The sequence below is a fragment of the Molothrus ater genome, chromosome 25, assembly GCF_012460135.2.
Source record: "Molothrus ater isolate BHLD 08-10-18 breed brown headed cowbird chromosome 25, BPBGC_Mater_1.1, whole genome shotgun sequence".
Classification (NCBI taxonomy): Eukaryota; Metazoa; Chordata; class Aves; order Passeriformes; family Icteridae; genus Molothrus; species Molothrus ater.
In genome coordinates this window covers 1,631,347-1,637,346 of record NC_050502.2, presented here as the reverse complement: position 1 = coordinate 1,637,346, position 6,000 = coordinate 1,631,347, and positions in this window count along the sequence as shown.

The window sequence follows — 6,000 nt, the reverse complement described above, 5'->3', positions numbered from 1 at the left end:
GCACCGGGTGGGGCCCGCGCGCCGCCTCCCCCGCCCCGCTGCCGCGCCCCCTGCCGGCCCGGAGGAGCCGCTGCACCGAGCGGCCGGGCCCCCGCGACAGCCCGGACACACCGGAGAGCACGGACAGGCCGGACAGACCCGAATATCCCACAGCCCTGCCCTGGTCACTGCCGGCATCCCCGACCCTCGGTAACCCAGGGCTCCTCAGATCACATTACGGCCTGAGGGGAGGGGTGCACCCTCGTACGGCTGCACCCCACAGCCCTGCACATCCCCCCGAGCCCACCCCTGCGCCCCGACACACTGGTACCCCAGGTCCCCTGCAGCCAAAAGCCTTCCTGCAGCCCCAATATCCCCCAGCACCTCTTCACCTGGTGCCCGCTGCACCCAGCACCCAGCACCCCCACCTCCATCACCCCCGTGCCCCCGTGCTGGACACCAGCACCGGCAGGTGCATTCCCTGCACCTCTGGCAGTGCCCTGCCACAGCTGGCACCAGCCCCTCCAGCCATGGTGCCATGCCACAGGGCACACCCCAATCCTGCACCTGTACCTGCACCCCAGCCCCCCACACCTGGGAGTGCCGCTGGGACCCCTGGCACACACCGCAGGACCGAGCTCTCCTACCCCACTGCAGCCCGTTCCACTGCCCTCCTGGTGTCACCTGTCCCCCTGGTGTCACCTGCCATAGGTACAGCCACGGCAGGAGCTGCCCCTGGCCATGGGCGCCCCTTGCCCGGCGCTGGTGGCATCCAAAGGAGGGTGTGACAAGGGGACACCAGGGGCGATGAGGCCCCAGCAGGGCCCCTGGCTCCTGAGGCTCGGAGAACACCGGTGGGTGAGGGGGGACCTGGAGCTCCAGCCCTGAGGGACGTGCACCTGCTGTGATGGGACCTCCACAGGCACAGAGAGGACCTCATCCACCTGCTGCTTTCTTCAGTGGTGGGCCAGTCACTGCTTTTGGTGCCTTTGGAGGCTGTGCTTGGCCTCAGGCCTCAGTTTCCCCAGGTGATGTCTGTGTGATAGCTGGAGTGGTACAGGGGTGGTTCAGGTGCAGGGATGGTTCAGGTGCAGCGTGGTTTAGGTGCAGGGATGGTTCAGGTGCAGGGGTGGTGCAGGTGCAGGGGTGGTTCAGGTGCAGCGTGGCTTAGGTGCAGGGATGGTTCAGGTGCAGGGATGGTTCAGGTGCAGGGGTGGTGCAGGTGCAGGGATGGTTCAGGTGCAGCGTGGTTTAGGTGCAGGGATGGTTCAGGTGCAGCGTGGTTTAGGTGCAGGGATGGTTCAGGTGCAGCGTGGTTTAGGTGCAGGGATGGTTCAGGTGCAGGGGTGGTTCAGGTGCAGGGGTGGTTCAGGTGCAGCGTGGCTTAGGTGCAGGGATGGTTCAGGTGCAGGGATGGTTCAGGTGCAGGGATGGTTCAGGTGCAGGGGTGGTGCAGGTGCAGGGATGGTTCAGGTGCAGGGGTGGTGCAGGTGCAGGGGTGGTTCAGGTGCAGGGTGGTTTAGGTGCAGTGGTGGTTCAGGTGCAGGCTGCAGGGATGCTGAGGGTGCTGGGGTGCAGGTGTTTGAGGGGTGCAGGCAGTGTGGGCAGTGCTGGGTGGGGGAGATGCAGGGCACAGGGGTTGCAGAGGTCCTGGGCTACTTGAGAGTGCAGGGTGTGATGAGTGCAGGAGCACTGGGGGTGCAGGTGTGGGGTGTAGCAGAGCTGAGGGCCAGCAGCCAGGGTGGCACTGGGGCATGGGGGTGCCAGGAGCCCTGAGCGATGCCACAGAAGCTGACAATTCCCACCTGCAGAATGGGACACAACCCAAAGGCACAGCTGCCTCAAAGGATGTTCTGTGAGACCTCTACCCAGCCTGCTGCCTCAGCAGCCTTCAGCCATCAGGCTCAGCAGCCTCAAACCCCTCTTGCTTTGGCTCTGCTCAGCTCTGCTGGGCTGGGGGTGCAGAGCTGCCCCAGGGGTGTGCTGGCTGTGCCTTGGCTCTGCTCTGCTGGGCTGGGGGTGCAGAGCTGCCCCAGGGGTGTGCTGGCTGTGCCTTGGCTCTGCTCTGCTCTCCCACACCGTGTTGAGCACTCAAGGCTGTGCCACACCAACAGGGCTCATTCCATCCACATGGGATTTGAGCCAGGCCTAAAGCAAGGACTAACACACCAGGCTGTTTGCAATTCCCTCACAGCAGGTCCTTCATTGCAGCAGTTGCTGGTGCTCTGTGAGAGGCAAAGTGCTGAATCCACTGCTGGGGCTGCCTGAGACAAATGGGTGTGCACAGGAAATGGGGAAACCTGGTTAGGGCTCAATTCACCTCACAGCCCCTGACAATTAATGGTGGGGAAGTTTCCCTCATGTGCTATAAGTCATGGGGAAGCTGACTTTATTTTTGGAGACAGAAAGCATTTTGCTCTCCAAGCTGTTGCAGCCTGCTCAGGATCCCTGTGCTCCTAAAGGGAGGCCTGAGGAAGCAGAAATATCATTATTTTCTGTAATCACCCTTTCAGAGCTCCTCATACCAGTGAAAAATTCATCATCCCCTAAATCTTGCATGTAATTTCTGCTTGAAGATTATAATTTTTTTAATAGAATCAGAGGATTGTTCAGATGGGAAAAGTCCTCTAATATCACTGAGTCCAACTGTGACCCCAGCACTGCCATAGTCACCACTGAACCATGTCCATGGTGACTCCACCACTGCCCTGGACAGCCTGTGCCAGGGCCTGGCCACCCTTTTGGTGAAGAAATCTTTCCTAATAGCCAATCTAAACTGTACTCAGTGCAACTTGAGGCTGTTTCTTCTTGTCCTGTCCCTGTTCCCTGAAAGCAGAGCCCAACTCATCCCAGGTCCCCGCTCCTGTCAGGAGTTGTGCAGAGCCACAAGGTCCCCCCTGAGCCTCCTCTTCTCCAGGCTGAGCCCCTTTCCCAGCTCCCTCAGCCCCTCCTGGTGCTCCAGACCCTTCCCCATCTCCACTCCATTCTCTAGACATGCTCTAGCACTTGAGGTGCCTTTCTTTTCATGAGGGGCCCAAAACTCAACCCAGCATTCAAGGTGGGGCCCCCAAAATACAAGAGGAAAACAGATTTTTGAAACATTCCAGCCCAAAGAATGTCCCTACACCAGTTTGGGGCTTCCCCCCAGCATTCCTGTAGCACTGAAGCTGTTAGAGATTGCTCCTGGATGTTCCTGCAGTCCCTGCCCATCCAGTGCCCAAACCAAACTCACCCCTCACAGCAGGGACTACAGCTCAGTTGTTGACCACCCCCCCCACACTGGGAGACATAAACAAATGAGCAAAAAAGATAATTTTTATGCACCATCCCCACTCCACCCGCCCTATTTCCCTTATTCTCATCAAGGGGAGTCAGCCCTGAAGGTTTGGGGACATTTGGCTGTTTCCCAGTGGTTTGAACCAGGGTCTCAAGCCCTACTCCCTGCAGAGGGTCCATGGTGGCACCTGCAGGGGTCACCCAGCAGATCTGGTCCCTGTGGCTGTACCCTTGCAGCACTGTCCCAGTGGTGTCACCCCACGGTGGCCATGCCAGAGCTGGTGACTGGCAGAGTCCTGTGCAAGAGCTGGCACCACCCCAGGGCCTCTCCAGACCTGAGAGCCCCAGACCTCTCCAGAGCATGTTTGACATTCCCAGCAGGATTTGATGTGGTTGCTCAACCAAATTCCTTAAGGAAGCAGAGCTCAGGGCTGTGCTGGGTGAGGGGAGGCTTTTCCTGCTGCTTCCCTGGCTGAGTTTAACCCTGGCTTACCAAGGAGCAGCACCAAGAGCTGTCACTGCCATGTCCCTCAGGGTTCCTGGTGCTCCCAGCCCCCAGGTCAAGCCTCCCTCTGGCTCTGGGTGGGTGCTGCTTTGGGCCTCATCCTCTGTGGGCTCCCACCTGCTGCAGGTGCTCCCTTGGGGCCTTCTTGAAATCCTGGCATCCCAGTGCTGCCTGGAAATGTCAAAGTGTGCCCTGAAATGTCTCCTTTCCTTGGTCACTGATTACTTGGAGTCCAGGGGTGCTGTTGGAGCCTGTGGTTACCATCACTCACCTGAGAGCAAAGCTGTTACTCATTACTCAAAATGCTGGATTTTGGCACATGCTCTGCCTTTCCAAGGACCTGCTGAAGCAGTGCTGTGTTTGATGGCATTGAAACTTTCCAGCAGCTGCAAGTGAATTTGGAGCATTCTGGGTCTATTTACCACCACCAAAGCTGGTGTGTGCCACAACAGTGATATCTGCCACGTGGCCACCATGTTTTGTTCCTCCCATCCCAGTGAGTTGTTGCAAGGGGAGGGAATGGACTACCAGCCTGGAAAACCCCAGGTCAAAATTACAGTCATGTGCATAGGACAAGATCTTGTATCTTTATACCTAATATATTTTCTTAGATGTAAGAAAGGTTTCACAAAGAGGGAGGTGAGGCCCTGGCACAGGCTGCCCAGAGAAGCTGTGGCTGCCCCATCCCTGGAGTACCCAGGGCCAGGTTGGACTTGGAGCAGCCTGGGATAGTGGAAGGGGTTGGTACTAGATGGACTTGCAACCCAAACTGGTTTCTGATTGTGTGGAGGAAGGACTTTTCCTGAGCCTTGGGGACATGGTTCTCAGGATGCTGTAACCAGGGCCCCAGCTCTGCCTGCCTGGGCTGTACCTCCCCTGGAGCACAGGAACACCTGTGGGGAGGATAAGGACACCTGGGACCATACCTGGGGTTTAAGTGGGGGGCTGAGGAACAGCAGCAATCTTGGCTGTGCTGAAATCCCTGGCTAATTCAGGGGCTTCATGCTAGCCCAGGGCATGGGGAAGCACGAGATTTTGGAGAGATTCTTTTCCTCTATCTGCTGGTACCCTGTGCTCTTTATGGACTGGGTGAAGCAGTTTCTCAGGACACAGCCAGAGCAGCTCAAACCTGTCACAGCACATGTCACAGGTGAGACGGCCATGACACACAAAGTGTCACCATACAACATCAGAACGCTTCAACCCATACAGAGTAGCACCACACCACTTCAGAAGGCTTCAAGCATCAGCCCTTCTTGCTCTTTAGCCCAGCCTTTTACACCCTCATGTTTATGCACTGCACTGTGTGCCCTCTGTTCCCTCTGTGGTTGCTCAGCACACCTGGGCACTCCATGGCTCAGTGCTGTCAGTGCTGCTCACCTGCTTCTCACAGCTGCACCCACTGGGGATGGGGCTGAGCCAGCCCCACTCCCAATCACCCCAAACTGTACCTACACAAACCCTGCTGCACCTCTGACATGGGGTGAGCCCAGGGAGGGTTTGGCAATAACACAGGGGATGGTTCAGGGGGTCAGTGCACAGAGGATGGAGAGAACTCCCACAGGGGCCAGGTAAGTGTGGAACAAATGGAGCTGGTAGAAACTGAGATCAAAAGGCAGGAAACCTGCTTAACTGATCATAATCTGCATCAGACAGCTGAGCTGGAAAAACTCCCAGCACCTGATGGGTAATCTGGGAGGAGGTGCCAACACCCCTGGCCAAGTGTGATCCTGGTGCTGCTCCTGCATGCCTTGGGAGACCCTCAGGCAGCCCTTGGCCTGAGCCTGCCCTGAGAGCTCTCCTCTGGACAGCAGATTGAAAGCAAGAGGAAAATGGTGTGTGTCCTGCTGTCCAGGGAGTGCAGAAACACTGTCCAGGTGCAGTTTGTAAGTCTTCAACTTCTCCTGCCTGATGGCAGTGGGCAAGGAAGGACTTGAGGAGGGGGATGCTGAATAAAACCTGTCTCACAACTCAAACCTCGATGGGTGCCTCAGAGACACCATTAAAGGTAACAGTGTTACACCAAATTACCTGAGAAGGCAAAGTCCTGAGCCATGCATTCACCTGCAGGGAGCTTACAAAGCTCCACACCTCTCTGAGTGCCTGAGCATCACACAGGAGTCCCACAGAGAACACAATTCCACCCCAAATCACCTGGCTGGGCAGGCTGGGGCTTGAGGAAGGGCTGACCTGGCACTAGAGCAGGGGGATTTCTCTGCCAGGGTGATGGAAATGCAGCA